Here is a 13,493-nt window from a genome sequence, read left to right as displayed (position 1 = left end):
ACTTGGATGATTTCCATTTGGTTGCACCATCTTGAAGGCTTTGTGTCTTTAGTAACTTACACAGCAAAATGCTCTATGAGACAGATACAATTAAAATATTTGTCTTAAGAATTTCTAATTAGTAGGTGAATTTAGATATAATGTTATGAATCAGTATCAGACACATTTGATATATTCATATAAATTATAAATATTTTAATTCTCATTTTAATGACTATTAAAAGTGCTAAATCTTACCTATCACATTTCCTTAATAAATATATCTAAATAAAAATTGTGATGTCTTGAAAGAATAAATTAAGAATGACATGAATACTTCTAATGTAATTGAGATTAATTAAATGTCTAAATATTTTTTATTTCCCCACTTTGTCTCTATGTAGTTCTAGAGGTTCCTCAAACCACTCTCATTTCTCACACCAACTATAAATTTGGGAGTCCTTAAGACCATAGTCAGATTCTATCATTTACAAGTTCTCACAAAACTCCAACAAGGCATTATATTCATGGTTATGATTGATTATGAGAGGTTAGCATCAGAAAGGAAAGATTCACATAGGTCAGGGTCCTAGAGATACCAAGGATTGGAGCTCCCAGTTGTTTTCTCCCAGTGGAATGGTGCAGTCAGCACCTGTTTTTACCAGCAATGATGTGTAAGAGTATGCAGAGGGTATAGCCAAATCAGAGATGCCCATCTAAACCTTGGTATCCAGAGTTTTATTGGAACTGGGTCATGTAGAAATGTTTAACCCTGTATGTGGCTAACTTTAGACTCCATTCTCTCCAGATGTTCAGCTGGTTCTTTGTGGCCAAATGCCCCCAAGCATGAATCATACCCTTAGCATAGCACATCTGACATGGCCAAAACCTACAGATAAACAAGGACTCACTAATCAGGAAGAACATTACAATGGTTCAGAGGTTACCTTTCAAGAGTTGAAGCCAAAACCCAAACCTCTTTTGAGTATGTTACATACCTTTAGTGTATTTATGCAGAAGAAACATTGAGTGATAACATTTATTATTTTATTTTCTTCTGGTATGTGATTGCTTATAAAAGTATTACAGGTTGTAGAATCATTTGTGCAATTTATGTTAAAGAAGGTTAACAAACCATACATTAATTAGAACATAGGTATGTAAATATAATATATATAATTAGTTACATATATAAAAAACAAATTAAACAGTATATAATTAAAATTTAAAATTCTCAAATTTGAAAATTATATAAACTCTTGATAGATAAATATAAATTTGAATATCAGGGGAAGTTTTTAACCTCTCTGGGCATTTTTTTTTCAGCAAGTAATAAATGAAAACTGAAAAAAAAAAATCTAGTTTCATGCTTGTCTGCCTTCCATGGAATAGGGCCTCTTATAATAGCATTTTGCAGACAGTTGTTCAACTTAGATTTTATTGGAGGAAGAATGTTAAGAACATTGTCTAACTTGTATATACTGGTATACTGGAAAATGAAGAACTTGGTTACAACTTCACAGTCTATTGCTCAGTTGTTCTAGGACTGTGTTATTGGAAAAACAAAATTGACTTCTAGAATATTTTGCAAAAGTAAGGATGATTAAAGCAAACTTAGATTTTTAAAAACAGTTTGATAAATCCTTATGCTGTGCTACTCATTATAGATTTCAGTTGTTACCCCTGTTACTACTCCCTTAATATAGATAAAAGCAGTATTAACTTTCAATCTCATGGGAAGAGGTATAAAGGTAAAAGAATGGAAGCTATACTCATAAGACAAAAAAAATTATATTATAAATTATTCCAAATAGAAAAAAATTCAAAATATATTTTTCAGATACTTTTATAACACAATCTAAACAATCACATGCTTTTACTATTTTTTACTTATTAAAATAAATTTACCTGGTGAGTACATTAGGAATGTCTATTAGGAGAGATTAATCAAGATGGTAAAGTAAGAGAACATGCAGCTCACCTACCCCATGAACACATGAAACATACCTCTACCTATGGTACAATTCTCACTAATATCTTAGCTGGAAGCTAGCAGAAGAACTTCTGTACAATCAAGGCTGTAAGAAACACCCATAATCGAGTAGGAAGGAATGAAAAGCAATAGGATCAGAAGTTGTGTTACTGCGAGGGGAGACAGAAGAAAAAGGAGACCACATGAGAGGATGCCCAGCTGGGGAGTCAGCAGTGAGAGCCACAGATTAAGCACCAAAGTTCTGGGGTCCGGTAGGGAGGGGAGATGAGCCTCCTTAGCTGTTTGGAGAAACTCTGGAACTAACAGGAGTGTGGTGGGAAGCCTGGCTTGCCTCTGAGCAATGTGGAGAAAGGTCTGCTCTAGAGGCTGCCAGATTTCCTGAGACCACCTTGTCACACACCCCAGTCAAGCCAAACAAGCACTCAACCCCACTCCATGTCTCAGTGCAGCACTGGATGTGGGTGGCCACAACCCGGAAGAAGATTAGACCATGGAACTCAGAGCCTAGGTTGATCAGTGACAGCCATTGTTAGCATTTACCAAAGCCATCTTTGATAGTGGCTGCTTCACCACAACTCACCCCTCAATACACGCAACAGTTTTCATGGGCCCAGCCTGCCCACAGTGGGGCTCAACAACAGGGTGGGGGTTGAGGCTAGGGGCAGTGACTGGCTATGAGGGACAAAATAGACTTGGCACTGGAGGCTGAATCTGAAAGAACCATGGAAAACAAATGTGGATGCATGCCCAAGCAGCATACCTGAGACAGCTCAGATTTTTATCTTCAGTAGACATAAGCCAAGAGCCCACATGGGCCCCACTTGCTTTAGCATTCCCCCACTCTGGGGCAAGGGTCCTGGTGCCAGGGAGAGAGGAAAATATACACTGAGAGGGAACAACACCAGCTCAGGCCCAATCCTCTGGGCTTCTGCTCTAGTAGCTTGGGGTCAGACCAACAAGGCAACAATTGAAAAATGTTGGAGAAGATATAGAGAAGTGGGGACCCTTGTACACTGATGGTTGGAGTATAAATTGGTACGATCACTTTGGTAAACAGTATAGGGATCCCTCAAAAAATTAAGAATAGAACTATGATGTTGTTATTGTTCAGTCACCCAATCTTGTCCAACTCCTTGCAACCCCATGGACTGCAGCACTCCAGGCCTTCCTGTCCCTCACCATCTCCTGAAGTTTGCCCAAGTTCATGTTCATTTAATCAGTGATGCCATCCAGCCATCTCATCCTCTGATGCCCTATTCTCCTTCTGCCTCAATCTTTCCCAGCATCAGAGAATTCTCCAATGAATCACCTGTTCGCACCAGATGACCAAAATACTGGAGCTTCAGCTTCAGCATTAGTCCTTCCAGTGAATATCCAGGGTTGATCTCCATTAAGGTTAACTGGTTTGATCTCATTGCTATCCAAGGGACAGAAAATCCAAGGGACTGAACTACCATATGATCTAGCAATTCTACTTCTTGTAATTGATTAGAAAAAGGAAGAAAGAAAACACTAATCTGAAAATATACATGCATCTCAATGTTAATAGCAGCATCATTCACAATAGCCAACATATGGAAGGAACCCAAGAATCCATCAACAGATAAATAGATAAATAAGAGTGGTACATATAGGAAATGGAATAATACTCACCCATAACAAAGAATGAAATTCTGCCATTTTCAGCAATGAAAATGGACCTAGAGGATATTATGCTTAATGAAATAAACCAGATAGAGAAAGACAAATACTGTATTATATCACTTATATATGAAATCTCAAGAAAAAATGAATGCATATAACAAAGCAGAAACATACTCATTGATGCAGAAAACAAACTAGTACTTACAAGCAAGGAGAGGGCAGTTGGGAAAGGTGCAAGACAGGGGTATGGGATTAAGAGATACAAACTACTAGGTATAAAATAGATAAACAACAAGCACACATTTTATATCACAGTGAGAAATAGATTTAAGGGACTAAATCTGATAGATAGACTGTCTGATGAACTATGAACAGAGGTTCATGACATTGTACAGAAGACAGGGATCAAGACCATCCCCATGGAAAAGAAATGCAAAAACGCAAAATGGCTGTCTGGGGAGGCCTTACAAATAGATGAGAAAAGAAGAGAAGCAAAAAGCAAAGGAGAAAAGGAAAGATATAAGGATCTGAATGCAGAGTTCCAAAGAATAGCAAGGAGAGATAAGACAGCCTTCCTTAGGATCAATGCAAAGAAATAGAGGAAAACAACAGAATGGGAAAGACTAGAGAATTCTTCTAGAAAATTAGAGATACCAAGGGAACATTTCATGCAGATGGGCTCAATAAAGGACAGAAATGGTATGGACTTAACAGAAACAGAAGATATTAAGAAGAGTTGGCAAGAAGACACAGAAGAACTGTACAAAAAAGATCTTCATAACCAAGATAATCACGATGGTGTGATCACTCACCTAGAGCCAGACATCCTGAAATGTGAAGTCAAGTGGGCCTTAGAAAGCATCACTAAAAACAAAGCTAGTGGATGTGATGGAATTCCAGTTGACCTATTTCAAATCCTGAAAGATGATGCTGTGAAAGTGCTGCACTCAATATGCCAGCAACTTTGGAAAACTCAGCAGTGGCCACAGGACTAGAAAAGGTCAGTTTTCATTCAAATCCCAAAGAAAGTAAATGCCAAAGAATGCTGAAACTACCGCACAATTGCACTCATCTCACATGCTAGGAAAGTCATGCTCAAAATTCTCCAAGCCAGGCTTCAGCAATACATTAACTGTGAACTTCCTGATGTTCAAGCTGGTTTTAGAGAAGGCAAAGGAACCAGAGATCAAATTGCCAACATCTGCTGGATCATCGAAAAAGCAAGAGAGTTCCAGAAACATCTATTTCTACTTTATTGACTATGCCAAAGCCTTTGATTGTGTGAATCACAATAAACTGTGGAAAATTCTGAAAGAGATGGGAATTCAGACCACCTGATCTGCCTCATGAGAAACCTATATGCAGGTCAGGAAACAACAGTTAGAACTGGGCATGTAACAACAGACTGGTTCCAAATAGGAAAAGGAGTATGTCAATGCTGTATATTGTCACCCTGCTTATTTACCTTATATGCAGAGTACATCATGAGAAACACTGGGCTGGAAGAAGCACAAGCTGGAATCAAGATTGCCAGGAGAAATATCAATAACCTCAGATATGCAGATGACATCACCCTTATGGCAGAAAGTGAAGAGAAACTAAAAAGCCTGTTGATGAAAGTGAAAGAGGAGAGTGAAAAAGTCGGCTTAAAGCTCAACATTAAGAAACCTAAGATCATGGCATCTGGTCCCATCACTTTATGGGAAATAGATGGGGAAACAGTGGCTGACTTTATTTTTTGTGGCTCCAAAATCACTGCAGATGGTAACTGCAGTCACTAAATTAAAAGATGCTTACTCCTTGGAAGAAAAGTTATGACCAACCTAGATAGCATATTTGAAAAGCTGAGACATTACTTTGCCAACAAAGGTCCATCTAGTCAAGGCTATTAGTTTTCCATTGGTCATGTATGGATGTGAGAATTGGACTGTGAAGAAAGCTGAGCGCTGAAGAATTGATGCTTTTGAACTGTGGTGTTGCAGAAGACTCTTGACAGTCCCTTGGACTGCAAGGAGATCCAACCAGTCCATTCTGAAGGAGATCAGCCCTGGGTGTTCTTTGGAAGGAATGATGCTAAAGCTGAAACTCCAGTACTTTGGCCACCTCATGCGAAGAGTTGACTCATTGGAAAAGACTCTGATGCTGATAGGGATTGGGTGCAGGAGAAGAAGGGGATGACAGAGGATGAGATGGCTGGATGGCATCACCGACTCAATGGACATGAGTTTGAGTGAACTCCAGGAGTTGGTGATAGACAGGGAGGCCTGGCGTGCTGCAATTAATGGGGTTGTAAAGAGTCGGACACGACTGAGTGATTGAACTGACCTAAACTATAGCCACTATCTTACAATAAATTTTAATGGAGTATAATCTATAAAAATAATCACTATGTTGTATATGTAAATTTAATATTGTAAATGACTAAACTTAAACATTTTTAAAATGTCCATTAAAACAGATCAGAGATGCTGTGCATCATAGAATAGAGAGAGTCTGTCCCTGGGTGATGTTCATCAGTAGTAATAATAGAAGTCATTGTCTCTAAGAACAAATTTCCTCCTTAAAACACACACACACAAAAAAAAACAAGAAAACCTAAATCATCTAGTTTTTAAGCAGCCATTCCCCAGATAAATCAGAAAAAAGTAAAGCGTAGAACGAATTGTTTCTTCAAATTTGCCCTTCTTTGGGAAATTAATAAATAAACGTATTTTCCCTCAAGCTATAGAAATTTAGCCAGATTACAAACACTAGAACTTTTTTCTCTTAAATAGCATCTTTTAAAAAGAAAACCACATTAGTTTTAAATTATTAATTTATAAGTGAAGGGGAGAAATAGAGCCAGCACTCATCAAATAAAATAATTCATTAATGAGTCAAATTCACCTGAAAAAAAATTTTAAAGTGATATTCAAGTTACATGCAATTTTGTTGTACAAAAATGAAAAGAGAATATAATTTTTTTCTAAATATTTAGACCAAATTGCTTGTGGTCATTCATACCTTTGATTTCAGAAGGGGTTAACATCTTGGCAGCAAAACTTCAATAATTCTCTGCAATAAAGTTCTGAACATGGCCTTTAACTCTTGATTAACATAAAGACTCTGCATATTTGGGTTTTTATCAGCCAAAGTGGGGGTGGATAGGTACTGATTTTTTTTCTCTGAAATAAAATTATTCACGTTAATAAACTCCATGTAATAGCTATCAGTTCAGAAGTTTTATGGTTGGGTGAAAAGGAACAGAGAAAAATATGGAACGTACAAATTCTAAATAGCAATAATACAGAAAGCTAATATTCACTTAAAACTTTTGATTTTACAAGACACGGTAACCCATGCCATCCACTTTATTCTCCACAACAAACTTCTTCCTAAGTTCTACCAAAATTCATTAGTTAAGAAAATATTTTCAATATCCACAACAAGTAGTTCAAGGTCATTCAACCAAGTAAGCAGTACACTGGGACTTAAACACATATTTCTCTCAAACCATATATTTTTCTATGAAACAAAACCACTTTTATCATACTTTAGTATCACCAAACTATATATCATTTATCAAGAGAAAAAAAAAATTGAGACTGGTCTATGTTAGAGGTCTCCAGGCCTCAAACTTCACGGGCCAGGCAAATATTTATTTCAAAATTATGCAGTTTATTACAATGTATTATTTATCATGCCAAATAAACCAATAAAAAATGAATACAAACTGAAAAATATTATAAATGGTATGTTCTATGTATTAATACTTTTGACATATGGCTATTGAAAAATTTTTAATAAAATTTATAGAACCTAAAATCCTTTTATTTGTTAAATCAAAATGGTTTCTTTTATTTTCTAAATACCATGAAAAACAGAATATATTTTTAAATAATGTTAAGAAGCATCTCTTTATTTTTTTGATAACTAAAATGTCAATTTTGTATTCTTATATGACAAAACAAACTTCTGAATTTTCAAGTAGCTGTCATGTACCAGAGAATTTCCCTATCATAATTACTCATAATTCTTGAAGAGACACTCAGGATGTTATTTATCATCCATTTCAATTTTCCTGGATTCTAACATTTCATTTTAATTTAATATGAATGACAGTTTCTCAGCTTGGTCAGCAAAAGTTTTGTATAATAAGTTAGCCGTGTAGGGATGGATAACGACACTAGGTTAGTCACTCATTTTTACTACTGGCATAAATAAGCCTTTCATATATTAACCAATATCTCTGTTGGATATATAAAAATTATAGGATGAACACGGTTGGAATTTGATAGTGTTTAATAATATGTTCAATTATCACTTGGAGCAGAGCTAGGACACTAATACTTGTCTAAGCATTAAAGGAATATAATCATCTGATGAAAAGGTGTCTTACTTATAGAAAAATTAAAATATACACTCTCATTATTATTACTATAATTTCCCCCACAGCCATTACTGCTAAATATCCACTTAATTCATTTGTTAAGTGATAAAAATAACATATATGTTGTTATGGCTGGTGGTCAAATGATTCAAAGTAAAATCTCCAATTTTCCTGTTTATGGTTCTGGGACTTGGCTCTCAGTATAATGTGACCACAAACTCACATGCTGGTGTGGAACTGGGAAACTGAATAATCATACTCAGTCATTGTAGAGTGATGCTTGAATAGTTCATCTATAAAATCCTTATTAATTTTCAATTCAAATCATTAAAGTTATGTGTTGGGTTTTCTTCATTTGGGCTCATTACAATAACAGCTATGACCACACTGAACATAATAAACCAAGACTTAAGAGACAGGAATTTTGTCTACGAAGGGATAAAGGAATTATAGTGCAGCTTCTTTAAGCTAAGATTTTTTAATTAATGAAAAGTGCTTGATATTTTTAGTTTCTTGAGGAAATTAGAAAAACACACAATACTCTTGCATTTAAAAAAATTGAAGATACTTGCATTCAATTTTACTGAACTACCAATTCACAAAGAAATAATCGTATTCTGTAAAACAATGTAGGTGTTTACCTGTTCCCTGATATTAAGTCTAGCAGAATATAATACAAGGTCAGTTACAAAGTGTTCTAGAACTCAGCCCTATAGGATTAGTTCTGCATGGGTCGATGTTGTAGATAGTTTATCAGATGGCTGAAATTATTTCTCTCTATTCGTGTCCCTTTACAATGTGATTTTGCAGCTTTTCCCATTAACAAGTGGAGCTTATTTTGCTACCCCTCAAATACCTACTGACTTTGTGATTTCTTTGGCCAGTAGAATGTGACCACCAGTTTGGGCCTGACCATACAACCATGCAAACAAGACTAGTTGGCCTTCTTAAAAATAAGACTACACAGGAGAAAATCAAAGCAGCCAATAACAAGCTGACTTCCAGACGAGCGCCATTTAACTAACTGGTCTTCAAAGGCAATAAGTGTCTTCATAGGGGGCTCAGTGCTAAACAATATGCCTGTCAAGCAGGAGGCTTGGGTTTGATCCCTGAGTCAAGACGATCCCCTGTAAAAAAAAGAAAAAATAGCAACACATACCAGTATTCTTCCCTGGGAAATCCCATGGACAGAGGATCCTGGTGATCTATAGTCCATGGAGTTGCAGAGTCAGGCAGAAATTAGCGACTAAACAACAACCATAGAGGATATAAGAGGGAGTCCAATCAGATCAAAGGAATCACACAGCTGGAGTACAGATTTGAGAATAGTAAGTGATCATTGTTTTAAGCCACTAAATTTTGGAGTGGATTGTTAGGAAACAGTAGGAAATTAATATAGGAGATGGTAGGTGGCAGATCCTAAGTTAGAAAGTGTAAGACTGATGTGTCAAGATAAAAAAGATGTGGTAGGAAGAGAACTTTATTTTTCACTAATACTATGGAAAGATACTGTGGAAAGATAATAGTCTTCATTTTTAATTTCCTGCTGATATTTTTAATAGACTCCTTTTTAAAAAGAGTTTTAGATTTACATTGAAAACATAGTACAGAATGTTTCTCATATATTCTGCATCTAACTTCTCCCTTAAAAAAAAATTTTATTACTATGGCATATTGCTCTAAGTAATGAAAAAAATATCAGTTCATTATTATTAACGGAAGTCTCTACTTTATTCAGATTCTCTTTATTTAGCCTAATGTCCTTTGTTGCTGTTTCTGTATCACATGTAGGATACTACATTACATTTAGTCACCTGACCTTCTTAGATTCCTCCTAGTTGTGACAGAATCTCAGACTATTGTTTTTGATGACTTTGACAATGTTGAGGAGTCCTGGTCATGTATTATGTACATCTATTGTGCCTATCTATTAGAATTTTTCTCGTGTTTTTCACAGATTACTAAAGTTATGGGTTGGGAGAAGGATACCATGAAGATAAAGCATCACTTTGCTAATATCATGTCCAGTGTACAAATATATTACCAAGGTATCAGCACAATTTTTCATTGCTGATCTTGACCTTGATCACCAGGAGGAGGTAGTGTTTGTCAAGTTTTTCTACTACAAAGTAATTCTTCCTCTTTCCATTCTCTAGTAAATAGAAGGCAGTCATTAACACAGTGCACACCAACCAGGAGGGAACTTTGCTTCCCCCTTCTTTAGGGCACTCTATCTTCATAAATTACTTGGAATTTTTCTTCAAGGGAAAGTTGCCACTTCTCCAATTAATTTATTTATTCAATAATTTATTTATATCACTAGAGATCTATGGATATTAATTCTACACTTAAGGTAGAATTGCTACATTATTTTTTACATGGTTTATGTTTTTCCTGTTTTGATCATTAGAAGATAGTTCATTTTGGATCTCATTTCTTTTTGCCATATCCTCTCCAAAGTATTTTTTTTTTTTTTTTTTGCAGGGGGATGGAGTTGGAATTTCCTTACTTTCTGACACAGAAAGATGCTCCAGACTCATCTTGTATATTTTCTGCCTCAGGTTTAAAATCAGCCATTATCTCAAGGAGTCCTGGTTCTTTTTAACAAGGAATAGTATTAAAAACTAGGATCGTGGGATAAGACATGTTTGTTGCTACTTGCAAGCCCTTGCTTTTGTGCCCTGTTAACCCTCAGAGCAAGAAAATATGTTTGTGCCTTATAATGAATATATGTAAGCATATCTATAAATAGTTCTATATGTAACCATCTATATCTGTATTAAGCCAAACATGAGTTCATACAATGTTTCCAAGTCTATTGTAGTACCACACAGATCATTCTAGATCTCACTTCTTGTTAACTCTAACTTCAACAGAAACTTTTCTCAACAATCATCCATTTATTTAGTTGTTCAATTCCAGTTAAACCATCACTTAGAAAGGTCCTATATTGGTTCTCCTCATCTTTTCCCTGTGTTGCAATAACATTTCAAGAAATATGACGTCATTGTGCTTTCTGCAAATACTCTTGTTGCTATTGTTTGCTTTTCTCTGCTTTTAGTTATTTTTCATTTGCTTTTCTTCTCCCCATAACATCTTTTTCCAAATCTGCATTGACTCTCTCCTTGCTATTCTTTAGCTGAAGACAATGCCTCTGGGTGAATGCTGAAGTTCTCTCCCAGTTCCTCTCTATCAAATTAGCCATGTTATTTCCAATATAAATTCAAATTTCAGCTTGAAGGGATCTTGTTTACTAGATAGCATATGTTAACTTGTTTCTATCTCCTCCTCATACAATATAACCCCCATGAGAAAGTCTAATCCTAATTGAATATGTCATATCTAGATCAGGGACTGTTGAAGATATATTACTGAATAAGTGAACTAATGAATAAAATAAATGCAATAACATTGTTCTAAAACCTTATATTTGGCATTAATACTAAAAATTAGAATATTTTTATGCCAGTTTTCAACCTTTCCTAAATTTTCCTGTGGACTTAATTTTTGTGACAGCTAAAATTAATCAAGGATTACTTAGGCTGAGCAGAGAGGGTTGGAAATTAGAGAATCTATCACATAATATTCTTCATCTTGTCAAGGTGATAGTATTGTACACTAGCAACTGGCAGGTGAAGTCATTCTCATTTGAGAAATAATTCAACAACCTTTCTAAAATCATAAAGGTCTTCACTTTAAAGGAGGAAAAAATGTACTCAAAAAGAAATTAACAATACAGGACACAGAAGGTTATTTATTTAATGACACTAGACCTTGGGCTTAGTACGGAGAAGGCAACGGCACCCCATTCCAGTACTCTTGCCTGGAAAATCCCATGGGCGGAGGAGCCTGGGAGGCTGCGGTCCATGGGGTCGCGACGAGTCGGACACGACTGAGCTACTTCCTTTTCACTTTTCACTTTTCACTTTCATGCATTGGAGAAGGAAATGGCAACCCACTCCAGTGTTCTTGCCTGGAGAATCCCAGGGACGAGGGAGCCTGGTGGGCTGCCGTCTGTGGGGTCGCATAGAGTCGGACACGACTGAAGCGACTTAGCAGCAGCAGCAGCAGCAGCAGACCTTAGTAAATCTGACACATGGGAAAACTTCTTATATTCAACTACATGAAATGAAGCTTAATTTTAAAATTTATCCTCACTTCATGAAAGTACACAAGTCAACTCAACAAAATAATTTACTTTTCTGTAGTTAGTTTTATGTAGTTTTCTTCTTGCTACAATTAAATGCTGGAAAAATATCCACTGTAATTTTTATTTTTTAATTGATGTCTTTACTTGTTTATTTGTTTCCGTGGTTTTCTGTTTTGTTTTTTTTTTTCAGTGTTGAGAGAAAGAAATATTTAAATGCAGGTATATAAATCAATGAATTTTAAGAAATTCACACAGTAATACAATCATCACTGCAATCAAGATGCAGAATATTTCCAAAGCCTCAAAAAGTTTATTCATGTTTTCTGTAGGTAATTTTCTCTTGGAGAAGGAAATGGCAACCCATTCCAGTAATCTTGACTGGAAAATCCCATGGATGGAGGAGCCTGGCAGGTACAGTCCATGGGGTCGCAAAGAGTGGGACACAACTGACAGACTTCACTTTCACTTTTTCTTCCCAAACCCAGGGCCTGGAAATCAGTGATTGTATGTCCTTTCCATGGCTTTGCCTTTTATAAAAGTTATAGAAAGTTATTTAGGTAGAATAATAGTTAGAATAATAGTTTTAGCTTTTTCTACCTGGTTTTGTTCAAATCGCAGATGTTTCTTGTGATTCAACCATATGGTTGCTTTCAGTGTGTGCTTTCTATTGCTGAATAGTATCTCACTGGATGGATGAATTGCAATTTGTGTATTGAATGGCCCATTGATAAACATCTGAATTTCTGCCAATAATTTCAATAACTGTGAATAAATCTGATATATATATATATATATATATATATATATATATAAATACAGAGGTGCTTTTGTGGACATATGCTATTATTTATTTAGAAGCCCAATTGCTACTATGTTAATATTTAGCTTTAAAAGATACTGGACCCTAGGTATTTTTGTACTGGAAGAGTTATAAATTTTCCCATCTGTCTCCTTCAATGCTATCTACTACCAACATATTTACCATTCCACATTTCTTTTAGGCTCAAGGTAAAAGCTAGCCACCAAATAGACAAATAAATAAAAACCTGTTTATTTGGTCTAAATGATTTCTTTAGTTCATTAAATATACCTCTAAAGACTATGTTCATACGTATAACATAGGAAGTGATTTATTCATAAAGAAGATAATTAGATATAGAAAAGAAAAATTTATTTCTCTTGGTGATTGAATTTGTTCTTTCATTTATGCAGATACTTTTGCTTAATTCTTGTTTGAGATTTTTGAGTCTACAATTTTATTTTTTCTAAAAAGACTTGGTAGAGTTCTCTCTCCTGGAATAATAGTATTTCAATAGGAATAGATTTTACTTCTTGTGTATCAGTAAAAATAACAGGGA

The sequence above is a fragment of the Bos indicus x Bos taurus genome, chromosome 7 (assembly GCF_003369695.1).
Source record: "Bos indicus x Bos taurus breed Angus x Brahman F1 hybrid chromosome 7, Bos_hybrid_MaternalHap_v2.0, whole genome shotgun sequence".
Lineage (NCBI taxonomy): Eukaryota > Metazoa > Chordata > Mammalia > Artiodactyla > Bovidae > Bos > Bos indicus x Bos taurus.
This window is presented reverse-complemented; position numbering follows the sequence as displayed.